This window comes from Myxine glutinosa, chromosome 10, assembly GCF_964187855.1.
Source record: "Myxine glutinosa chromosome 10, kmMyxGlut1.1, whole genome shotgun sequence".
Taxonomy (NCBI): Eukaryota; Metazoa; Chordata; class Myxini; order Myxiniformes; family Myxinidae; genus Myxine; species Myxine glutinosa.
This window is the reverse complement of record NC_136270.1, coordinates 80,814,898-80,842,182: the sequence shown is the minus strand read 5'-3', so window position 1 is coordinate 80,842,182 and position 27,285 is coordinate 80,814,898.

Below are 27,285 nucleotides of genomic sequence, written 5' to 3'. Positions count from 1 at the left end.
CGGCTGTCCGTGCATGATGTTCAACTGAAGGTGGCACAATAATGTGGAATTTATTGGTTCATGGTTTGGCATTCACTGCCTCCATATTGTCTGTTTGCATTTGGGCCGTTTGTAGCATGGGTACCTTGTTCATATATAAACATTAGTAATATATACATATATATATACAGTCACGTGAAAAAGTAAGTGCACCCCCATATAAAGCTTTGACCTTTTCAACATATTTCAACAAACAGCTATTTGATCTTCATTTCAACAATATTGATAGATAATGAATGAATGAATATGAATGAATGAATGAATGATAGTTTTAAGGCCATTATCCCCGCTACAGCGGGGGTTAGCCTTGCGGGCCCCATGACACTTGCGGGGCCCCATGACAATCATGGTTCCCTGTTTGAGGCAATGTTTTATGGCCGGATGCCCATCCTGACGCCAACCCTTAGTCACCTCTTATGATGCGCAGGGATACAGTGTACCTATTCTAAATCAGGGTACACACCGTGATCATTCATCCCAGCAAGCTGGTACTCAATTTGCCGACCTCGGAAGGATGACAGGCTGAGTCAACCCCCCTGGCGTTAATTCAGCGATCGATCGGGATTCGAACCCAGGATCCCAAGCTAGCACGCTAACCGCTAAGGGTGCCTTCACATACACGGATTATTCTTACGAGTCCTTACGGATCGCCAACTCGTAGTCAATCGCAAGCATCCGTAAATAACGGAAGATGATTTTTGACATGTCAAAAGTTGTTGCGAGTTGTGACGAGTTATCTACGGATACCAGCGAGTTATTTATGGATGCTTGTGATTGACTACGAGTTGGCGATCCGTAAGGACTCGTAAGAATAATCCGTGTATGTGAAGGTTGCATAAGCCAACACCAGGCTTTAATATTGATAGATAATGGTGATATAATATAACAAATATCATGAAACATTTACATTTTGTAGTCCATTGTATAATTTAAATAAACATAAATGCAAATTTCGCATGTGGAAAAGGTAAGTACACCCCCACATTTATCACTACTTCAAACACCTAAAATTAGAATCAGGTGCACCAGCTCAGGTGCAAATGATTAGAACATCATTAGAGAGGATCTTGGAGGAACCTGTCTTATTTAAACCTCAGACATTTAGTTTGGTTTGCTCTTTGTTGTTGAAGTGTGCGGCGTCACCATGCCTAGATCAAAAGAGCTCTCTGTGGCCTTCAGAAAAAAGGTTATAGATGCCTACGAGTCTGGGAAGGGATTTAAAAAGATCTCCAAACAATTTGAAATCAATCATTCGACTGCCCGGAAGATCATATACAAGTGGAGAAGTTTCCAAACAACTGCCAACTTGTTCAGGCCAGGCCGCCCCTGCAAGTTCAGCCTGAGAGCAGACCGCAAGATGCTGAAAGAGGTCTCTAAGAACCCCAGAATGTCATCAAGGGACCTACAGGGAGCTATTGCTACTGTTGATGTCAAAGTGCACGAGTCTACCATTAGAAAGAGGCTGCACAAATTTGATCTACATGGGAAGTGTGCCAGGAGGAAACCTTTGCTGTACAGAAAGAACATCAGGGCAAGACTAAAGTTTGCCAATGAACACCTAGGCAAAGACCAGCACTTCTGCAACAATGTGCTCTGGACAGATGAGTCAAAGGTAGAGCTATTTGGCCACAGTCCCAGAAGACATGTTTGGCGAAAACCAAAGACAGCATTTGACCACAAGAACCTGATACCATCTGTAAAGCATGGTGGTGGAAATATTATGGTTTGGGGCAGCTTTGCTGCATCAGGGCCTGAGCAGCTCACCATCATAGAATCCACTATGAATTCTTCATTGTACCAGAGGGTGCTTGAGGATAATGTGAGGCCATCTGTCGGAGTGTTGAAGCTCAACGGAATGTGGACCTTGCAACCTGACAATGACCCTAAACATACCAGTAAATCCACCAAGGAATGGCTGAAAAGAAAGAAATGGATGGTTCTGGAATGGCCAATTCAAAGCCTGGATCTAAATCACATCGAGATGTTGTGGGGGGATTTGAAACGAGCTGTGCATGCAAGAAACCCCTCAAACATCGCACAGCTGAAAGAATTCTGCATGGAGGAGTGGGCAAAAATTTATCAGTCGATGTCAGAGACTGCTAGACAGTTATAAGAAATGCCTACTTGAGTTTGTTTCTGCCAAAGGGGGCAATACCACCTATTAGAGCCAAGGGTGTACTTACTTTTTCCACATGCGAAATTTGCATTTATGCTTATTTAAATTATACAATGGACTACAAAATGTAAATGTTTCACGGTATTTGTTATATTATATCACCGTTATCTATCAATATTGTTGATTCACCAAATGAATCTCGGTTCGGCTGGATTGTTTGGGTAAACCGCAGTATCTTCCTATAATTCACCAAATGTCCGTCTGTCCGTTACCGCAAAAATGGCTCAACCGATCGCAACGATATTTGGGGTGGGTATTCCTGGGACCCCTGGGAGTAAAAATAGGCTATATTGTTTTTACAATTTTCCAGTTTTTCCAAACACGATGGAATAATATTTACCGATATGAACAGTGATGTGGCTTTTATTGAAATTCTACAAATACTGTTTAGATTTTGATGACAATTATGAACGTGCCGCAAATGCGGAAGTGGACAGATGACGGCAATGCGCGGGTTTGATAATATCGCAATACAACCGACATTCAATTGTAATGTTAAATCGTTAACCGTTAATCGTGTTAATCGTTTTGTTAAAGTATCAATTGATGATTGGAATTGAGTGAATACAATTACGATTTTGAATTCGTAATTGTATTCACCCAACCGTACGGAACTTCAGATCAGGATTTAAATATTTGTTTATGTCACGAATGTTGGTAAAAGTTTGTTTTTTATATTAATTTTATTTCATTTGTGATTGGAGTTATGCTGTTTGGAATGAAAAAAGAGATATCGAGTTCAAGTGAATGACAAAATGTCGTGACAGTTTCTACTTTCTAAACGTGAATTCATGGATCTCCATATGCAGATTCGCCATTGACTGGGTATGGAACAAACATACCCGTTTGTTTGCCAATGGGTATGTTTTTCATGGAAGTCCTTCACGAACTTGCTGTCCATGTCTGACGTGCGACTGAAGGTGCTACAGGAATGTGGAATTTATTGGTTTCATGCTTTAGCATTCACCATTTCTGCATTGTCTGTTTGCTTCTACCCTCCCACCCGTGTGTAGCACGGGTACCTCACTAGTATGCAATATATTGTTGCGGATCTCTCGAAGCCCGTCGATGTACAGAGGGGGGGTTATACACCTTTCCCCCTCTGGTCTTTGAGTCCACGAGGCCGAGTCGCCACTCCCGATTCGACCGGTTTTATTCGTGCGATGCTCAGCCAATAGATGGAAAGAATGGCAACGGTCAGATAGAAGAAAGAACACAGGTTTATTTACAATGTACAATGATCCAGATAAAGGGAAGGGACACAGAGCAGGCTTAAGCAGTCTTAACTTATCCCCCAGACACGGGCGCACTCACTCACACAGGGAAAAGAAGGAAGGACAGTTCGCACTCCAAATGCACCTGGGCGCCGGTCGCTCCTGGACAGCTCACCGGGCGTGGCCCTCTGATGTTCACGGCACGTGTGCTGGGAGCACAGGCAAGGAGATCGGGCATCTGTGGCTCCGGAATGGATCGTCTCCACAAGCGCGATTAACAGGCAGCAGCAGAGCTCAGGGCACGGAGAGAGTTTGTTCGCAGCGACTATAACAAGCAAGGCACTTCACTCGTGCTGCGACAATGTCTCTTTCTCTCTGCTCAATCACCACGAACCAACCACGAACCAACTCTCTCCTGGGTTGACTCACTCAAAACCACGAACCTTGGGTGACTCACTTTCAGGGGCTGGGCGACTCTGCCTCGGGGGGCTCGGGGCAGGGTTTTATATAGCCCCTCCCCAATCCTACCCGAATGTCCCAAGCCCCTCCTCTCGCTGCCGTTGTGAGCCACTCCCCTCGAGCTCCGATTGGCGGCTCGCTGCTTACCGGCCACTCCCTGCAGCTCCTCCCTTCAGCCTTGCCAGACTTGCTCCAGGCCTAGCACGTGGCATTCCAGCCCAAAGAACACCTAACTCACTGGCCTGCTCAATGCAAACTAATGCAGGAAAGGATATGACGCTTACATTTACGAAGAAATAACTGAACTAAAGCGAGCCTACATGTTGTGGTGCAACTACCTACGAGGGGGGGGGGGGGGGGGGGCGGGGTCATTCTTTATTCACAAAACCGCAACAATATATCTATATAAATAAACCACAGTTTGTGTGTGTGTGTGTATGTTACCGATAGACTCCTAAACGGAGAGGCTCACGTGCTTGATATTTGGCATAGACATGGCCATTGAGCCTGGGAAGGGCATGGCCAACCTAAAAATATTTGACGAGATCCATATTTTTTATTCATATTTACCTCAGCGCATTTCAGCGAGGAACATTATACATGGAATCTCAGCCGGTGCCAGAGCAGCTCACTGATTCGCTCAGAGTGATCACGTGATGTTCCATCCTCGCTGCCAGACCACTGAACGGAAAATATATAGAATGACCATTTCCATTCACACCACATAGGTGCAGATGTAGATACCGGGCGCCATCTTGATTGGCACTCGATGCTGGGCGATGGTGATTTCCGTCACGCATTTGCACGTAATTCAGAGCGAAAAGCGACTGCGTTTTTTCACCTTTTGTGCGAACGTGTTTTGTGTCGATTTTTGTCGATTTTGTGCGATATGAATTAAACGTCTTTGAAACAGCTGTGAAACGTCTTTCCCCAACCCTTCCTTAACCGATTGAAGCAGTTTATTGCCGCACAAAATGGAATTTTAACAGTTGTCTCGCTTTTAAAATCTGGGACACGTTCAAAACAAACGCAATCCGCGAAGCCAGTTGGTCGAGTCGTGTTAACCAAGATGGCGACACGGCGACGACACTTTTCACGGAGTATGAGCGTTCTATATATTTTCAATTCAGTGTGCCAGACTCGCTCACGTACCTGATTTGTGGCATAGACATGGCCATTGGGCCTTCACGGTGTAATTTGTGCGAGGCTTTTGTCTGAGTGAGCTTGAGTCGAGAGGGCGAATGTACGGTTGGGAATGTACGGGTCTCCCTTCCCCCGCCCGGCAACGCCGGTACTGGAGGGCATCACAGGATCGGTGAGTCTCTAAAATCCGCTTCGTGCTGTTGTTGCGAAGATGCAGGACGATGTCGCGATTGTTGTGCTGCTCTCCTCCCATGAGAACTGCAACGTCATTGTTGACTGGCCCTCCCTTTCCTCCCCTCCCCTCCCCCTCCCCACTCTCCCTCCCCTTCCTCCCCTCCAGCCTACCCCCTCCCCTTCCCTCCTCCCTTTCCCCCCTACCCCCTTCCCCTTCCCCCCTCCCCCTTTCCCCTCCGCCTCCCCCTCCCCCTCCCTCTCCCCCTCCACCTCCCCTTCCCCCTCCCCCTCCCTTCCACTCCCCCTTCCCCCTCCCCCTCCCCCCCCTCTCCTCCCCTCCCCACCGTTCCCGTCCTCTCCCCTTCCCCCACCCCTCCCCCGCCCGGCAATGCCGGGTACTTCTGCTAGTGTATGTATATATATATATATACTATAAAAGAAAGCAAAGGGTGAAAAATAATTTTGCTCCGCTATAAACTGTCATCCTGGTGTTTCACAGACAAATGTACATCAAAGTGTACGCTGTCTATGTCGGATAGACGTTAAACCGGGAGTCCAATCTGCCAGCAATAGTTGATGGACGTTCGATATTCCATGATGTCCTTCCCGAATAGTAGGGGAGTTATTGTTGGCAACATGAACGAATTTCAATTCCTGCCCTATAATGCTATGTTGTGGGAAGGCAATGGCAAACCCCCCAGAATAATCGTCGTCCTTGCCCAGGAACCGCTTCGTCAGCACCAACGCTCTGTGAAAGTATGGTCCATGATGATGGTGATGGTGATGGTAGAGCGGACAGCACGGCCGCCATGGCTCGTCTCATCATCAGACATCGTGTGCGCAACTCCAAAAGAACTCCAATCCCTCCTTTCAGCTCCATTCAATCCTCTCAGTCGTTCGTCCCCTCCTCCTGGACTAGTCGGCCCCATCCTTCCCCAACCCCTCACCCTCACTGCATCCACCCTCCAGTTTCTGCTCCCGACCTCGTTTTAATGTGATCAGCAATTGAGTCCAACAGGCTTTTAACCACCTGCTGTGAAACAGCGGCGCGCACGCCCCATGCTGCGCTCGGTTATACGGCAAGACGCGCTCATTTTAAGCTCTAAATTTCTGCCTTCGACCTGCAGTACTTGTACACGAAAAAGCACAAAGGCCGCCATTTAACATTGACATTTTAATATGCCCCTCCCGCCCCCCGCAGCCCAACTCACCCACATTAACGAAAGAAATAATTATAAATAATTTTTCTTAACTAATAATTACTTAACTAAGAAATAAACTAAATAATTGCCAGATTAAGTTCATGTTTCTCCTTTATAATGACTGTGTGATCAACTGATGATAAATATATATATAAATATATATATATTATATATATATATATATATATATATATATATATATATATATATATATATATATATATATATATATATTCAGGATAGTGAATGACATCTGGGTAGACCTTGAGGAAATGAAGCTGCTGAAGTGCTAAATCCGTATTACAAATCTAGTCGGCGAGTTCCAGGAAATTAAACACGACCCAACTCTTGGTTGTCACGAATGAGCAGTCCACTACACGGGCCACGGGGGTTCGAAAAATGACGGCAATTGCACGGATTTCCGAAAGGTTTGTGTTACCTTCGCCCACGTGATTGAGATCATGACGCTCGTCCAAGTGTTATCGGTCTCATCATTAATTAATTTCGAGTCTTCGGTGTGAAACTTTCGGCTGGCGCGATGTTCTTGTAGGGAGAGGTGTGTGCACTCGCCATTGAGCGACGTCTGCCCTGGTTTGGATTTGTAGCCCCCACCGCGGCTATAAACTGCCGCCCTGGTGTTTCGCAGGCAGGGCGAGATATGGTCAGCATGGACGGATGGAGGTTAAACTGGGTGCCCGGTCTGCCAGGATTAGTTAGTGAATGTTAAAGATCCCACGATGCTTTTCAAGAAGAGTAGGCGAGCTATCAACGTCTCTTTTGGTTATAAACCCTGTGGACTGTATGTCAGTGGTAACTATAAAGTTGCCTCCTTACTATTTATGGCTAAGTTTGATATTTTAAAGTTTTGGGTCGATGAATACTAAATTTCTAAGTTTTGGTTATTTTAAATATTCAATAAATATATAAAATAAATTATATAAAAATATTCAATAAATATATAAAATAAATAATAAAGAAATATACAAGAAATATATAATTTAAATTTAAAATACTAAATTTCTAAGTTAATTTAATACTCATTTTCTAAGTTTTGATTATTTTAAATATATAAAATAAATTATATAAAAATATATAAAATAAATTATATAAAAAGATACAATAAATATATAAATAAAATATTCAAAAAATTTCTAATTTTAATTTTAAATACTAAAATTTTAAGTTAATTGAATGCAAAATTAAGTTTTGGGTCATTGAAGAATTGGGAAGAAGAAAGGAAGGAAGTTCCAAAATTGGAGTGACATTTGAATAATAAACGCCATTTCTACACTGATTGGCTCCTATATCGCGATGGACTCTTCACACCGTGAATGTGCAATGATTCCTGAATAGCCGGTCAGAACCATCACGCTGATAGGTGTCAATCAGACATGGATTTGGACCTTCAAGCTGGGGGTGATATCCCACACTGCCCCTTCATTTTGATATTGCGCATATCATGCTGCGATAGGTGTCACAAGAGAGGGAGGTGGGCTAATGAGTGGCGGATTGGGACAAGCAGAGGTGGTAGAGGGGGTATAATGCGCTGTGCTGCGAAGAAAAGGGGGCAATAAAAATATGCACGAAAAAGACAGATCGTGCAATAAAATTTCCTTTCCAATTAGACTAATTGAAGCTAAGTGATAAAAGATGCTTTTGTACAAGACCGTGACATTGCTGAGATGGATCCACTTAATATCGCTCGTTTCCTGCAATCTGTATGCAATAGCTGGAAAAGAAATTCCCATCGTAGATTCGTCTCTCCCGCTGAGTCCGGACCTGGTTCGGGTTTTGTAGCGGATCTGCGTGATTCATTTGTCATTCTATTGTACACCGCTCCTTTCCTATGCCACCTCCAGGCATTGCAAATCGTCATTGCCGGGCACCGAAGGGGGCTCGGCAGTGACGCACGCTGAAAGAGAGTACTCAGTTTTCACTCTGGTTTCTTGTTTTCTTTCTTGGTTGTCCGGACGATATCTCAGCCATCCTTTGAGCTAGGAAGCTGAAATTTCGGCACAGTAGTGAGCAAGTCCTTTGTCAAATACGGTATTTTTTGTTTTTTGAATAATCAATTAATTGAGGAGTTATTTAATTATTAGCGTTTAATTAAGTACTTATTTAATTAATTAAATTTCATTTATCTTCTGACCATTATTAACTCAGGCACCTTTTGAGTTAGGAAGCTGATATTTGGACATGCCAATGACCAGGTGATTTGGCTGCAAAGGATATTTTTGATTTATTAATTAATCAATTAATCGATTAATTATTTAATTATTCGATTAATGACCAAAAAAATTTTTTTTTTTAAGTTACAGATTCTGATGAAATAGTGGTAGTTTATGTGTTCTCTGACCAAATTGATTAATAATTTAATTTTTTTATGATTATTATTTATTTATTTTCATTATTAATCATTTATTTATTTTCTTTCTCATTTGGCCAATATCTCAGGCACCTTTTGAGCTGGGAAGCTAATATTTGGACATGAGTGACCAAGTGATGTGGCTATCAAGGATATTTTTGATTTATTGATTAATCATTTCATCTATTAAGTATTTATTGATTAATCGATTAATTATTTATTGAGTAATCAATTAATTATTTAATTTTTTATAAATGACTTATTTAATTAAATTTCTAAAAGATACATCTTCGGATGAAGCACTACTGGTTTAGTTATGCGATTAGCCAATTGATTATGAAAATATTTTGTGATAATCTTTTATTGATTTTAATTATACAATTAATCAATCAATTAGTGTACACCTCTCCCTCCCAATGCAGCCTCAATGAGCTGCACTGCGGTATTGCCGGGCGCCGGAGGCGCCCCGGCAATGCCGCGCTGCAGCATATTTAATTATTTGGCATGGGGCGGTGTACTTTGAATGTATGTGTACTTGTTTCCTGTATTTTTGGTTTCAGGAGTGGGATTGATATTAATTGGTCATTTTTTCCACGCAAACCGAGAATGCACGGTCAAACATTCTCTGGTCGGGACGGATCGTGGGACATGATCGATGTGGACCGTGGATCGTGAGGGGAGGCTGCAGGTGATTGGGATGGATGGATCGAGGATCATGGAGTTTTATGTTGGAACAGTGTCAGGAATGGATTGTGGAACATGCTGACAATGATGGATTGTGGAATACAGAAATGGACTGTGGAACATGTTCTCAAGGATGTACTGGTAGAGCGGGGAGATGGACCACAGGACACGCTCTCAAGTATGTGCCATTCCGAATACCTTCATCCTCGCATTTTAACGTTTGCAGCTTCTGGTATGACGTGTGCTACCTTATAAATGGGATGGAACTCTAACTTCAGTAAATAGCTTTAACATCTGCAGAAATACTAATGTTAAAGCATCAGAAATGTTTGGACAACCGGGACTGACAGGATGGCCCAGAGGTACGCACACTCGCCTCGATAGTTCTTTCTAGCCTGGGTTCAGATCCAGACCCAGCTACAAACTGTCATCCCGTTGTTTCACCTGCATGGTCATTCATCAATGTGAGTGCCATCCCTCGGATGGATGTTAAACGGGTGATCGGTCTGTCAGCATTAGTTGTTTCTCGTTAAAGATCCCACAATGTCCTTTCTGAAGACCAGAGGAGCTATCACCGGCACCACCTCAAAACGTTTCCATTTTCTTTGGGCCGTTTTTCTGAAGTTTTGGAGGTTTGACTTGGCTCAACACTTGGATCAGGGTATTCTTGTGTTCCTGTGGTTGTGGTTACATATTTTTGTTACAACAACCTCTCTATGCCATACGACATTTCGTAACTCATCAATGGTACATGAAAGGTAAAAACAACATCCATACATACCAAATAAGTAAATTCCCGAAAGTTATGGCAAACCTTGTATGGATGTGCCAAACATCCAGTGACATTTTAAGGATCTGTAAATAATACCAAGCCAAATCTTTGTTAACATTTAACTTGACTTTGCATAGAATTCACATTAATTAATGCAGTTATTTTACAATTTCACACAATCAGTGCGAGAGGGCGGCTGGGAACGAGGGTGATGAATGTCTTGGTACAGTATTGGACACAATTATGGAAATGGTGAGGAAAAGGGATGGAAGTAGCAACACGACAAGAAAAGCCACTCCTTTATCATATGAAAATGGAATACATCCAAACACAGGAACATGCTGATAACTTATCATCCAACCAATTAAAGATTCCATATTACCATGTGTTAATGACTCCCAACACTGAAAAACATGAAAAGTATTTAAAAATCAAATTGTTCCTTTTCGAAGAGTAATTTGAAAATTGTGCCAAGGTTCTACGTTTCAATATGTGAGACTCTTTTGAAGGTGTGTGAAACTGGTCAAGTTAATAATAAAAGTGGTTCTGCAGGTATAAAGTTAAAATGTTCCAAAAGTGGTCTCAATGGACTTGTAACTGCTTGAACACAACTGCTGAAACCGGTAAAGTAAGTGAAATAGTTTAAATTGCCAAAAACACGATCAGCAGTGTTTTACAGTCACGTGAAAAAGTAAGCACACCCCATGTAAAGTTTTGACTTTTCAACATATTCCAACATTCAGCTATTTGTTCTTCATTTCAACAATATTGTTAGATAAAGGTGATATAATATAACAAATATCATGAAACATTTACATTTTGTAGTCCATTGTATAATTTAAATAAACATAAATGCAAATTTCGCATGTGGAAAACGTAAGTACACCCTTGGCTCTAATAGGTGGTATTGCCCCCTTTGGCAGAAACAAGCTCAAGTAGGCGTTTCTTCTAACTGTCTACCAGTCTCTGACATCGACTGGGAGAAATTTTTGCCCACTCCTCCATGCAGAATTCTTTCAGCTGTGCGATGTTTGAGGGGTTTCTTGCATGCACAGCTCGTTTCAAATCCACCCACAACATCTCGATGGGATTTAAATCCAGGCTTTGACTTGGCCATTCCAGAACCCTCCATTTCTTTCTTTTCATCCATTCCTTGGTGGAGTTACTGGTATGTTTAGGGTCATTGTCATGTTGCAAGGTCCACCTTCGGTTGAGCTTCAACTTTCCGACAGTTGGCCTCACAATATCTTCAATCACCCTCTGGTACAATGAAGAATTCATAGTGGATTCTATGATGGTGAGCTGCCCAGGCCCTGATGCAGCAAAGTTACCCCAAAACATAATATTTCCACCACCATGCTTTACAGTTGGTATCAGGTTCTTGTGGTCAAATGCTGTCTTTGGTTTTCGCCAAACATGTCTTCTGGTACTGTGGCCAAATAGCTCTACCTTTGACTCATCTGTCCATAGCACATTGTTCCAGAAGTGCTGGTCTTTGCCTCGGTGTTCAATGGCAAACTTTAGTCTTGCCCTGATTTTCTTTCTGGACAACAAAGGTTTCTTCCTGGCACACCTCCCATGTAGATCAAATTTGTGCAGCCTCTTTCTAATGGTAGACTCGTGCACTTTGACATCAACAGTGGCAAGACCTACCTGTAGGTCACGTTATGACATTCTGGGGTTCTTAGAGACTTCTTTCAGCATCTTGCGGTCTGCTCTCGGGCAGAACTTGCTGGGGCGGCCTGGCCTGAACAAGTTGGCAGTTGTTTGGAATCTTCTCCACTTGTAGATGATCTTCCGGACAGTCGAATGATTGATTTCAAATTGTTTGGAGATCTTTTTAAATCCCTTCCCAGACTCGTAGGCATCTATAACCTTCTTTCTGAAGGCTTCAGAGAACTCTTTTGATATGGGCATGGTGGCGCCGCACATTTCAACAACAAAGAGCAAACCAAACTAAATGTCTGAGGTTTAAATAAGACAGCTTCCTCCGTGATCCTTTCTAACGATGTTCTAATAATTTGCACCTGAGCTGGTGCGCCTGATTCTAATTTTAGGTATTTGAAGTAGTGATAAATGTAGGGGTGTACTTACTTTTTCCACATGCGAAATTTGCATTTATGTTTATTTAAATTATACAATGGACTACAAAATGTAAATGTTTCATGATATTTGTTATATTATATCACCTTTATCTGTTAATATTGTTGAAATGAAGATCAAATAGCTGTATGTTGGAATATGTTGAAAAAGTCAAAACTTTACATGGGTGTGGGTGTGGGTATGGGTGGGTATGGGTATGGGTGTACTTACTTTTTCACGTGACTGTATGTCAACTTGGAGTACAGATGAAATCATGTTCGAATGTTTCGCAATTAATAGTTTGTTTGATGGAAGAAAGTAGAATGGTGTCATCATTAAAGTACAACATCTGTGCCCAACAGAAATTTGGGGGGGAAGGAGGGCAGGGCGGCGGGTGCAAGATCAGAAATGAGGTGGAAGAAGACAGAGAGGCCAACGACTTGTTTGCGATATGAGAGTAATAGACCCAGAGACTCCGCTGCATTGTTGTAGATTCCAAAAAATTTGAGAGTCTTTGTCTTCATAGCTTCACGATATGGAACGTGGGAGGCAGGAGTACCAGCCCAAAGGGGAGAGCGATATTCCATCGAGTGGTGGATATAGGCCTTGTAAGTGGTTTCACATTTAGAATATCACTACAGGACTGTAGACCAATCTATTGAACCTGAGAGCCGGCTTAAAAGCCCTTCCAAAATCACTACGAATGACTACGTGATGATGCGATGCCCGGCCTGCGAAGCACGAGGATGGATCATAACCTTTTGGGGAATGACCCCAGGTCAAAGTATGCTACCTCTGAGCTATCTCATCAGTCCCAAATTAGACCGATAATTATCATCAATAAATATCGGGTGGGGAAACTGAAATGGCTTGATAAAAATTCCAGCGTTGGCAATTTTATACTGATGATATGCTGCTCCCATAACTTAGTCACATGATGAACCTAATTCACAATATTTGTTCAGGGGGAGGCCAGCGGTAGTAGATGATATTTAATGAAGTACCCATGTAGTATGTACATGAATTGATAATTTAGAGTCATGATACTTATAAGGCATAAACAGATTATATTGATTCATGTTATTTTGAAGAAATTGACAAGCAGGAATGGAACTAACAAAATGTGGGCATAACAATAGGAAAAAATACAGTGTGCTACATAATGTATGCATGAACCCATGTGGCATATACTAAATCGAATGTGGTTGGTTCATTTGTGTAAAGTGGTAGTAGAGAAGGTTCCTTTTTTTGTGGGAACACCGTTTGCAAGCATTGGATAAGTGTGTGTGTGTGTGTGTGTGTGTGTGTGTGTGTGTGTGTGTGTGTGTGTGTGTGTGTGTGTGTGTGTGTGTGTGTATATGTGTGTAATGATTAGTTATCAGGGGAGAGGAGGGGGGAGTCCGCCATATACATAAAAAAAACAATTTGATTAATAGACAGGAGCATTCGGGCGACGAGATTTGTGAGCTGACGTTTAGAAGGGGCAGAAGTGCCCGGAGCGACCTCCTGAGTACAGGACAGAAAAACTGACGAGCACACAAACCGTGTATGCAGAGTAGGATATATCATTTTCTGAACCAAATACTAGGTCCAACTTCACAATATGACGACCCAGAATACTCCTATGGCATTTTTGTGGTAGTGTTAGTATCATGGACATCCTTTCCTTCTACTACTAGTAGTAGTAGTACTACTTCTACCACTACTACGACTACTACTACTACTACTGCACTTCTTTGACAGCCCTAATTATTCCAACCATCTTTGGGAGTGGCTCGGGAAGGTTTTTGGCCCAAGTCTTTCACGAACCAGCTGTTCAATCTTGACTTTCAACTGCAGGTGGCATGGATTTGCAATTTGTTCCCGGTGCGCCATTTGCAAAAGACACAAACTAATATTACCAATATTCCAACAAACGAATACGAACACATGGGACACAACCATTCGTGTAGTGGTGCAGGTTGTGATGCAACGCCCTGCTTGGGAAGCTCCGATTCGACAGTTAATAGTTTGGTCGGGAATCGAATCCAGACTATATTGTGAGTCCAATGGAAATGCTGATACTCACTGAGATACCGTACAAAGCAGCACACAGTCACAAATGTGCACACACACCCTCAATCAAAAACCACAGCAACCGTCATATACATACATACATATATATATATATATATATATATTATATATATATATATATATATATTGTTACGGTCCGCGGTTAAGGATGTTGTTTGCCGAGCGGAGGCACCGCGGCCTAACAGTTTCCCCGATTCACCCGATTCACCCGACGTTGGCCGTATCGCGCCACCGCTATTCAATGAGGGAAAAGACAAAGACGACGGATGTGAAGAAAAGGAATAAGAAGACGAAGGCAAAAAGGTTTGAAAATACTACTAAATTTATTTACTATGTACACTGTACAGGCTCAAAATAACCAAGGAGAAGGAAAGATAATAAAATAATATACAGAAGCTTTTAGAGACACAGTGAAAATACTAGCTTATACAGACTTAATTGAATACCCAGGACAGAACAAACAGAACAAACTCACGTACACGAATGGGGAACTTGCAGGCAGGAATGGCTGGAAGGAGAGGAAAGTCCAATGGGTCCGGCAGCATGAATCGGCGCGTTGGGCAGCCGCCGTTTCTTCGCGGCCCTGCTCAAAACCGCCGTCCAGGCCCCAAGCGGCTGTGGAGTGTTGTTGCAGCTGTGGACGATGCTGCTGGCGAGCAAGGCGACGAATAGCAGGCTTTGTGCTTCCCTGGATGATCTCCTTTGAACAAGAATCGCTGCTGGATGATCTCTTCTCTTGGACAAGAATCGCTGCTGGATGATCTCCCTTCTCTCTCTTGGACCTCACAACCCAGCTCTCTCTTGGACCCTTTTACTCCGCTCTCCTCTGACGACCCAGCTCTTTTCTTTGCACCTCACCACGCAGCTCAGCCTTGGACCTCACAACTCAGCTCTCTCTTGGACCCTTTTACTCCGCTCTCCTCTGACGACCCAGCTCTTTTCTTTGCACCTCACCACGCAGCTCAGCCTTGGACCTCACAACTCAGCTCTCTCTTGGACCCTTTTACTCCGCTCTCCTCTGACGACCCAGCTCTTTTCTTTGCACCTCACCACGCAGCTCAGCCTTGGACCTCACAACTCAGCTCTCTCTTGGACCCTTTTACTCAGCTCTCCTCTGATGACCCAGCTCTTTTCTTTGCACCTCACCACGCAGCTCAGCCCAGCCCTGGTCACTCTTGCGCGCGCGCTCTTATAGCGCCTCCGGCGATTAAGCCGCCGGCCTTCAGGACACGCCCATCGGTGTGCTCACCTCGGCCCTGGTTGGTCGCGCGACCCTCTGGCTCCGCCCTTGATGACGACGGCGGGCACGCCTTTCTTCCCCAACCCGCCTCGTGGCCAATGGCGGCAATTGTAGTTGGCAATGCGAATGGCAGTTGACGAAAGGGGAAATGGAGGTTTTTGGGAATGGGAATGAAGGGATGAAGGGAATCTATCTTTTTCACTTGGTGCAATGGAGTGTCATTCTAATGGAAGACAAGGCCTTACCCTAAAACACATAATAAGGATATAAACTACTGAACAAGGGTATTATAGTGTCCTTCAATGGATGCTTTATGGAATTAACTACCGGGACGCACTTTGACCTTTACACAACACTGGAGGCAGGAGGGGCCAGACTCAAGCAATAATAATAATAAACCACACAATAAAAAAAATACAATCCTCATATCCGCAACAATATATACAGACTTGGCATTTAATATGGAATATTTTTTTTTTCTTGACTTGGGTTTACTTTCTTAACTCAGTTTATCAATCTGGTGAGTTTCTTTTACACTTTGGTGATTTATTTGTTCAAAGAACCATGTCACTGATTGTCTGTCGCAGCAAGAAGTCAACAACAGGATTATATCACAGGTGGCGTGGCAAAATGTATGGACAGGTGCATTTGACGATTGGCTTCACAATCGGGTATAGAAGGGTTGTTGCGTTCTGTATTAGTGGAAAACAACTGCTGCACGTCTCCAAAAGTTATAGCCGCTTCCTCTGGAGATGGTCCGTCAACTCGACAATGCTGATTGTCATGGAGTGGTGGCTTTACGAAATTACAGCATGAAAGAGCGTGCTATTGCTCGGCAGTATGGCATCACTCAAAGTCAGGTGTCAAAGATCCTGAAACGAAATGCTCAGAGGGGTGTCCCTACTCCAATACCGAGGCCAGGACGTCCCCGCAGAACCACAAGAAGGGTTGATGGCCAGCTGCACCGGTTAGTCCGCAATGGCCGTACCAAGTCAGCTAATTGGCTTAGGGCTGAGTGGCAGCAACTGACAAATGTGCCTGTATCCAGAAGTCTAGTCAACCAACGACTGGTTCAAGCAGGCTATCGTGCCAGGCGTCCCCTGAGAAAGCCACGCCTGACCAGACAACACTGCCAGCGCTGATTGCAGTGGGCCAGAGAGCACCGTCAATGGCAGCCAGGACACTGGAATCATGTGATCTTCAGTGACGAGTCTAGATTTCTGGTCTATCATCAAGATGGCTGCATCCGAGTGCACAGACAAGTGCATGAAGCCTACAACAAAGATTGTATAGTGCCAAGAGTCCAAGCTGGAGGTGGTGGGGTGACCGTTTGGGCTGCTTTTCATGCAGGGGGCAAAACTGACCTGGTTGTTCTGAATGGAAACCTGAACCAGTTCAAGTACAGGGCCATTCTGGAAGAAACATTGCTTCCATTTGCTCGTGCAGCCTTTCGAGGAAACTTTGTCTTCCAAGATGACAATGCACGGCCTCATCGTGCTCGCATGATCCAACACTTTCTTGCTGACCGTTGTGTAGAGCATATGGAGTGGCCTGCCATGTCCCGGGATATGAATCCGATAGAGAACTTGTGGGCAGAATTAACGCGTCAAATCGACCACTTGGACCAGCAGCCGACCTCTGTGCGTGAATTGCAGCAGACTATTGTCACTGCATGGCAAGCTATTCCTGTCCAAACCTTGGCAAATCTCATGAACAGCATGCCTCAACGTGTACGTGCTCTCCTGAATGCTCGTGGGGGTTACACGAAGTACTGAACTGTAATTTTACTGTCGGTAATCCCAGTCGTAATTTAACTTTTGTTTTTGTTTAAATTTTTTTTGGCTAATGTGCAAAATAAAGAGATACTTCTGGAAAACGTACAGAAGTTTAACACAGTACTGTCCATGAATTGAGTTCGATATCAGTTTACATCACTTTCAAGGATCAATTTATTTGTTTCGAAATGTCAAATGTGGTTTTTGTTTCTTTTAAAGGTCACATTAACAAAATCTAGAAAAATTTCAACATAATTCCAATGAACTTTTGGTTCTAAGACATCTTGAAAAGTAAGTTCACCCCCACAAAAAAATATTCCATATTAAATGCCAAGTCTGTATATATATATATATATATATATATATATATATATATATATATATATATATATATATATATATATATATATATATATATATATATATATATATATATATATATATATATATACACATACATATATACGGAAATGCTATATATATATATATATATATACACACTACTCACAATAAGTTATATTAGGGATATTGGCAGGTTCTTCGGTGTGGTTGATTTTGTGTATTAATTATGTTGAAAAAAGTTGTTGGTCCTAATTCTATAGTTATTAATGAGTGTGAAAAAACACAGCATTCTTGATTTGAATACCCTAACCCTAACCCCTATATAAAAAAAATAAACTCACTCCCACAATATCCCTAACTTGTTGTGAGTAGTGTATGTATTGTATATATATATATATATAATATGATGCAAAGCTCATTCTAACCATTCACGACCTCAATCACGGACTCACTCTTCGAGATTCATGTTCGGTACCTTCTGTGTGATGTAGAAAGCTGAAATTTGGTGTGCGCACGGACATCGGAACTGATACACCGGGAAAAATCACAGAACCATTGGAAAGGATCCATAAATTATAATTTAAGTTAAAAAAAACCGTAAGTGCAACTGCAAAAAACCCCCTCAATCGATATCTAGCATTTGAAAATTGTAATTTCTATAACTGTAAACTGTGTAAGAAAAACCTCTGAAAATTTATGTTAAAAAAACTGTAAATGCGATCGCAAAAAACAAAAACAAAACCTCAATCGATATATAGCAAGAGGTTGATGATGCTTGCCTTTAAGTATAAAGCTTCTATTTATTATCTACCAACGAAGCGCTGTACATTATTGCTTGCAGTGTGTAAGCACATGCCACTAGTGTGTGTGTGTGTGTGTGTATATATATATATATATATACAGTGCATTCAGAAAGCATTCAGACCGCTTCACTTTTTCACATTTTGTTATGTTGCAGCTTTATGCTGAAATCGTTTAAATTCATTTTTCCCTCATCAATCTACAAAAAGAAAAAACTGAAATATCACATTGACATAAGTATTCAAACCCTTTGCCATGACACTTGAAATTTAGCTCAGGTGAGTGCCATTTCTCTTGATCATCTTTGAGATGTTTCTACACCTTGATTGGAGTCCACCTGTGGTAAATTCAATTGATTGGACATGATTTGGAAAGGCACACACCTGTCTATATAAGGTCTCACAGCTGACAATGCATATCGGAGCAAAAACCAAGCCATGAGGTTGAAGGAACTGCCTGCAGGGCTCAGAGACAGGATTGTGTCGAGGCACAGATCTGGGGAAGCCTACAAAAAATTTTCTGCTGCATTGAAGGTTCCCAAGAGCACAGTGGCCTCCATAATTCTTAAATGGAAGAAGTTTGGAACAACCAGGACTCTTCCGAGAGCTGGCCGCCCGGCCAAACTGAGCAATCGGGGGAGAAGGGCCTTGGTAAAAGAGGTGACCAAGAACCCGATGGTCACTCTGGCTGAGCGCCAGAGATCCTATGTGGATATGGGAGAAACTTCCAGAAGGACAACCATCACTGCAACACTCCACCGATCTGGGCTTTATGGCAGAGTGGCCAGACGGAAGCCTCTCCTCATAGTCAGGTTCACTATGTTTTTTCGTTCAAAATTTTGGTAGATTAGCAAAACTATACATTTCTGGAATACTCAGAGCATGAGGAATCCAAAAATTAATGTTTACATTTGCGTAGACACCTTTGCGAAAATGACCCTCAGGACAGTGATGAAGATCTGTAAAAGCATATTCCTGAACGGTATAGACCTCGTAGATCCTGTGTATAGGCTTATTGTTCAATCTGATACTAACAAGGCTGCTTTCTTGCTTTATAAACCCATACCTATAACTTCAAAGGACTTGCAATATCATGTATTATGTAACACAGTTATATCACAAATATAAAGACAATGGTTTTCAATTTAGCTCAGGTGAGTGCCAATTTAGCTCAGGTGAGTGCTCAGGTGGACGGTGGGAGGGATTTTCGAAGCTCCACACGGTCTCCACGTTTTTCGAAGTTAAGTCTGTTCACAATTGTATTTTGTCGAAACTGTATTTCTCTTTCGGTGTGTGAAGTTATTGTGTGCAACTTTGGTTGTTTCTCGGTGTTTATCTTTCATAAATTGATCGTCTGTTTGCCGTGTCACGAGCAAGGCCTTTGCCGCGTCGCGAACGATTTGAAATCGAAGTTAAGTGATTGTTCCCATTTGTATTTTCGTTAAAACTGTATTTATTTATGGTGTTGTACGTATACTTTTTGAACACACTACGTATTGTGTCCCGACGAAGATTTTTCGGTGCAAATCTTTCATACCTGTATTGAAAATCGTGTTAATTCGTGTCGTGTCTTGAGGCCTTGTACAGTGTACACTGTACAACCTTGAGGCTTTGTTTTTCTCTCAGCGGTCCGTCGTTTGTGATCCAATAACTTTCGTTTTCTGTATTCCCAGTCTTTTCACCCATAGCCTACTTCCTTGTGTAAATCTCAACTCAAAAAAAAACAAAAAAAAAAACATTTCCTTCTCTGTTCTCATTCGTTTATTCATTCTTATTCGTTCGTTCGTTCTTCGACCACGTGTTTCTCCCCCATTTCCCCAGATAGTTTTCACTGTTATTAACCTTCAATGTTTACACTTTCCCCTCAAGTTATGTATTCCGTCATATTTTATAACACCTTTTTCTTCTTCTTCTTTAAAAGGCTGCTTTCGACTTGCTCACCAAATCAATTCATCCCAAAAAAAATATCCATCTCCTATAGTGCCTTTTTTCTACATTCCCTAAACTCTCCTGCACTCCATCCTCCATCCAGCGTCCTTAAACGTATTTTTAACTCGAAGGTCACAAGAAACCCATTTTGCAATAAATGTTCGTTTCCCATAAATCGTACACTTCCTAAAATCCAATCTCACCCCTCCCCTCCAAATCTTCCCCATAACCCCTCCCCTCCAAATCTTCCCCATCACCCCTCCCCTCCAAATCTTCCCCATCACCCCTCCCCTCCAAATCTTCCCCATCACCCATCCCTTTCAAATCTCCCCCCTTGCCTCCTCCCTCCTAAACTACCCCCTCACCCCTCCCCGCCAAGACGCCCCCTCGCCCCTCCCCTCCTAGACTCCTCCCTCACCCCTCCCCTCCAAATCTCCCCCATATCCCATCCCTTTCAAATCCCTCCCCTTGTCCCTTCCCTCCCAAACTACCCCCCCCCACCCCTCCCCTTCAAATCTCCCCACCCTCATTGCTTCTCAATTTCCCCCCTCTCACTCCCCGTCCTCAAAGCGTCCTCCCTGCTTCTTCCCCCTTCCAACTCTCACCTCCATCTCCCCCAACCTTCTGCCTCGCTCTTCCCCCTCCTCAAATAAAACCTCATTGTGCCTCACCCAATCACCATCAAACTTTTTGTCCGCCCCATCCTTCCCTTTCTCCGAGCTATTCTGAAATCTCTGACACACCTTCAACAGCTCTCCCTACCTCTTCCACCTCTTCCACATCTTACCCTACCCCTCCTCCCCCCTGTTCTGTATCTGATGCTCCCCCTTCCTCCTCATTAACGGTATGGACCTCAAACATCCGGGGCCTTCGTTCAAACTTAACTGATCTCTCCATACAGGTTGCTTCTGTCAAACCAGACGTGATCTGCTTAACAGAAACTTTCCTCCTTTATGATGTCTCTGATTCCTTAGTATCTCTCCCGGGCTACTCCCTCCTCCGGTATGATAGACCTGAGCCTCGTCCTGGAGGCGGGGTTGCTATCTTTATCAAAAACTCTCTTCCTCACTCGCCCTGCACTGCACTCTCTCCACCTCACCCCCAGGAATACCTCTGGCTACGGCTTCCCCTTCGCTCCCACCTCTTGTTCATATGTGTGTTGTACCGTCCACCAAACAGTGATGACTCCATCTACATCTCGCTGTCTGATCATATGGACCAACTTCTATCTACTCATCCCAACTCTCTCTTCCTCATATGTGGTGATTTCAACTGTCATCATGCCAGTTGGCTGGGTGTGGGTACCTCTCTCACCAGCCATGGCTCCTCAGCAAAGGACTTCTGCGACTCACTGGGACTGACACAATCTGTCAATTTCCCGACCCGGATCTCAGTCAACGGAACATCTTCTCTTCTGGACTTGGTTATGACTAACTTCCCTGAAAATGTCTGCTGCTCTTCTTCTGCTCCAATCGGATCATCTGATCATGTCCTTGTTAAAGTGGACATCTCTCTGACCATCCTCAGGGAGCCTGCTCAGCGTCGACGAGTCTGGCATTTCACTCAGGCCAACTGGTACGGTCTTCAAGCAGCCATCAATCATCTGGACTGGTCTCCCATCTCTACCACCTCTGACATCAACTCATCCTGGGAATTCTTCCAAAGTAAATTGCTCTCTCTCATGCACAGATTTATCCCATCTCGTCTTCAGTTGTCATACCCTTCCTCCCGTCCATGGTACACGGAATCTTGTGGTGAGGCTGTTGCCCAGAAACAACTTGCCTTCGTCTCCTGGAAAGCAAATCCAACGGAAGGAAATCTCATTTCCTTTCACAAAGCCCGAAACAAGTGTGTGTCCACCCTCAAGAGAGCCAGGAAACAATATCTCTCCGTTCTCAAGACCGAACTCTCTTATCTGTCTCCCTCTTCCAAATCCTGGTGGCGTCTGGTCAAATCCGTTTCTGGTGTTTGTTCCCCCTCCATCCCCTCCCTTACCTCAAACGGCTACACAGCTGACTCCGCACGTGAAAAAGCTGAATGCCTCAACTCTCTGTTTGCCTCTAAATCTTGTGTCCCAAACCCATCCCTCTCTGTACCCACCATACCCAGTCGTACCCTGCTGCTCCTGGACTCCATGTCCTTTCCTCCTGACAAGGTGGAAAAGTTTCTGTCAACCCTCGACTCTGATTCTGCAACTGGACCCGACGGCATCAGCCCATGGGTCCTAAAATCCTGCTCTGCCGCTCTATCTCACCCTCTCTCTGTTCTCTTCACCCTCTCTTTTGCTCAAGGTCAACTGCCATCTGCTTGGAAATCAGCCAACATCACCGCTTTGCACAAAAAAGGTGCAAAAACAGATCCTAGCAACTACAGACCAATCAGCCTTCTCCCAATTATCAGCAAAGTCATGGAATCCATCATTGCTTCGGATATGAAATCTTTCCTCTTCTCCAATGGCTTGATCTCTGATCATCAATTTGGTTTCAGACCAGGTCACTCTACTCTGGACATGCTGCTTCTGCTGTCTCAACAATGGATGGAGGTCCTCAATGCCAAACAGGAAATTAGAGCTGTCTCCCTCGACATATCACGTGCCTTCGACACGGTCTGGCACCCCGCTCTGCTCACCAAACTCTCCTCCTTTGGTATCCATGGAAATCTCCACGCATGGCTGGCGGACTTCCTCTCTAGTCGTCGTCAACGTGTGGCCCTGAATGGGTTTCTCTCATCTCCTCTTCCTGTTCAGGCTGGAGTTCCCCAAGGCAGTGTTCTGGGCCCCGTGCTTTTTCTGGTCTTCATCAATGATCTCTCTGACTCTCTTGAAAATCCTCTCTATCTCTTTGCTGATGACTCCACTCTCTGCCGCTCCATTCCTTTTCCCTCAGATCGGCAGTCTGCAGCCTCCTCACTCTCTGAAGACTTGGACAAAATCACAGACTGGTCAAACAAGTGGAACATGTCTTTCAATCCTGACAAATCTCACACTCTTACTATGTCTCTCCGAAAAGATCGACTGGACAACCCTCCCATATACTTTCTCAACAATCCTCTCCAAGAAGTTCTGTCGCTCAAGCTTTTGGGTCTCACTATCTGCCATGATCTTTCTTGGGAAAACCACATTTCCAAGCTGGCCTCCAAAGCCAGTCGCCGACTGGGCATCCTCCGTCGTGCGAAGTCCTTCCTCAGCACACCTGAGCTCCTCACCACATACAAGACTTTCATCCGCAGCTCAATGGAATACTGTTCTCCGCTATGGGCCGGTGCTCCTGCCTCACACCTAGCTCGGCTTCACGCTGTTGAAACCAAAGCTTTCAGAATTATTGGAATCTCCCGCGATGAAGCTATCTCTGAGGGCCTTTCACTCACTCACCGCAGGCAGGTAGGTGGTCTTTCTGTCTTCTACCGACTCCTCTCCTGCCTTGCACCCCCAGCTCTCTCTGTGCTCTGTCCCCCAAATATTCCTACAGGTCGCACAAGATCTGCCAGCAACCCTCTGATGGTTAAACTGCCGAAATCTCGGCTCTCTGCTCACCTTCACTCTTTCATTCCTCTTTTCTCCCGCCTCTGGAACAAACTCCCTCACTCCCTTCAATCCCACTCCTCCCTCCAGGTCTTTAAAACAGCTGTTCACCACCATCTCTTATCTTCCCCCATCCAAAACCTTGATCTTTTCTACCCCCGCTAATTCACCCCAGATCCACCTTGTTTGAAATTCCAACTTCTTTCCTGGAAGTCCTGGCAGTGTCCATATGTTTTATACCTCTCCCACCGCCCCCTTCCCATGCCCCCCCCCCAAAGCCCTCGCCCTCTCTCAGATCTCTCGATGTCTCCATGTCTCTCGGTCCTTGCTCTCAAATGTTGTGTTTGTGTCCTTCCCCCTCTCTCCCCATCTTGTCTACCGCTCCCGATGTTATATGTTTTATGTGTCGGTTTGTCTTTCTGTGTGATTATTGTTCGCTCTTTCACGAGCCTCGATCTTGTATACAAAAATAAAAAAATAAAAAAAATAAAATAACCTTTGTTTGTTGCTTTTATATAATCCTGAGCACTATTTTGAGGCCTTTATTTAGTCTAGTAGGAAGACTAGGTCCCCCTGCACCCCCCGGAGATATACTTCTAATCAGTGTTTCTAGATTGGAAAAAATGTGTAGAAAATGACTAGCTATGGCCCCAAGCTGAAAAAATGTCCCACATACCATTTTTATGCAAATTACTGCTGCAAATTTTATGCAAAATTATGCAAATTTTATGCAAATTTTTGATGAGGAGTAGAGTTGAGGGGTCTTTGAGGGCTTCATCGAGGTGCTCTCGGTTGCAAGACTGGGTCATTCTGAGAAGCACAGCAGGGTCAGAGATCATGATGTTCTCCTCCTCAGTGAATCTCTCCATCAACAGCCTCTCCATTGCCTCACACACTGTTTTGAGGCAAAAGAGGGACTTTGCGTAGGCCTTTCCACTGAGAACACCTTTGAGAGATCCACTTGTTACTAGTTGTGCCTCAAAGAGAATCTCTGCATATCCAGAACCACGCATCTTGTGTCCAGTGAGCATCCCGATGTAGTTCATGGATGTGTGGAAGGGTCCAATCGTTACTACATGACTAGCAAATTCATTTGGCCAGCGCCAGATGATGGGAAGGGCTTTCATGCAGACACCCAGATCAAATGTATTCAGGACCCATCTCTGACCCACCTCAGCAGTTGCTGCCTCGGAACGCTTCAGTAGCTCACGAACAACTGCGTTGTCTGTGATCGGTTGGTGGATAGGCGTGCAGTAGTCGACTGTTGATTTGCTGGGTGGGGGAGAACCAGTTGCAGAGGTGAAACCCCCTAGCCCAGGCACAGGCTGCAGGCCACAGCTTCCGATGTATCTGATGAAGAGCCAGATGTAGTACAACCGATCACAGACAACGCAGTTGTTCGTGAGCTACTGAAGCGTTCCGAGGCAGCAACTGCTGAGGTGGGTCAGAGATGGGTCCTGAATACATTTGATCTGGGTGTCTGCATGAAAGCCCTTCCCATCATCTGGCGCTGGCCAAATGAATTTGCTAGTCATGTAGTAACGATTGGACCCTTCCACACATCCATGAACTACATCGGGATGCTCACTGGACACAAGATGCGTGGTTCTGGATATGCAGAGATTCTCTTTGAGGCACAACTAGTAACAAGTGGATCTCTCAAAGGTGTTCTCAGTGGAAAGGCCTACGCAAAGTCCCTCTTTTGCCTCAAAACAGTGTGTGAGGCAATGGAGAGGCTGTTGATGGAGAGATTCACTGAGGAGGAGAACATCATGATCTCTGACCCTGCTGTGCTTCTCAGAATGACCCAGTCTTGCAACCGAGAGCACCTCGATGAAGCCCTCAAAGACCCCTCAACTCTACTCCTCATCAAAAATTTGCATAAAATTTGCATAATTTTGCATAAAATTTGCAGCAGTAATTTGCATAAAAATGGTATGTGGGACATTTTTTCAGCTTGGGGCCATAGCTAGTCATTTTCTACACATTTTTTCCAATCTAGAAACACTGATTAGAAGTATATCTCCGGGGGGTGCAGGGGGACCTAGTCTTCCTACTAGACTAATTGGATTCCTTAAGGGTGTAGTACTGGTGAAAAATTGAGAAAACTACATTGGTACCTTTGAGAGGCCTTTACACAAAAACAAAGGTTTTTCTTGAAAGATATAATCTTGGCTTTAACTCAGACCAGTTTCAACGCTTCTTTGTCATATTACATGCATATAATTTGCATAAATTAGACCGTCAATAAAAAACAAGGAAAAACAAAGAACACATTTCTATTTCTATCTTCCATGTCACCTATCATTCTTTTCACACAAAACTTGGTACATGTATGATACATGTGTTACTCTACTACCTGATGAGAGGATTTTGTGAAATTATGTCAAATGTTCACTAATTAGCTAATTATGCCAATTACCAGATAAAACTTGGTTGTCCTTCAATAAATCCACAATGGCTACTCCTATAAACAAAAGCCTTCATCATTTTAAAGGAAGTGATATTCTGAATATCCTGTCCAAATTTCAGCCCAAAAGAATGATGCAAATTTAAAGTTATAACAAATTTCATGCAAAATATTATATTGCTTGTAAATTGCGTGTAAAGATAACAATAATTAGGGGTACTTCTATGACCTCTAATAGCATGGTTCTTGTTTATAAGACTAAGGAAACTGTTCAGCTAAAAAAGAAAAAAGAAAAAAGAAATCACCTGTTCACCAGTACTACACCCTTAACCCAGAAAACATAGGATTAGCATATTTAATTAAGTTTCTCGGTTGACTAGAAGCCGAGATAGCGCAAAATATATATTTTATGGCGGCCATTTTGAAAATCCAAAATGGCGGCCATGCAGGTGTCTGAGCAAATGCCAACATTGATTTTCGGATTCTCCATGCTCTGATGATTCCAAAAATGTACAGGTTTGCTAATCTCCCAAAATTTTGAACGAAATTATATTTGTTAACATAGTGAACCTGACTCTTCATCACTGTTCTGAGTGTCATTTTCGCAAAGGTGTCTATGCAAATGCAAACATTAATTTTTGGATTCCTCATGCTCTGGGTATTCCAGAAATGTATAGTTTTGCTAATTTACCAAAATTTTGAACGAAATTATATTTGTTAACATAGTGAACCTGACTATCAGTGAAAGACACATGAAAGCCCGATTGGAGTTTGCAAAAAAGCACCTAAAGGACTCTCAGACCGTGTGAAACAAGATTCTGTCGTCTGATGATACAAGGATTGAACTGTTTGGCCTCAATTCTAAGCGTCACGTCTGGAGGAA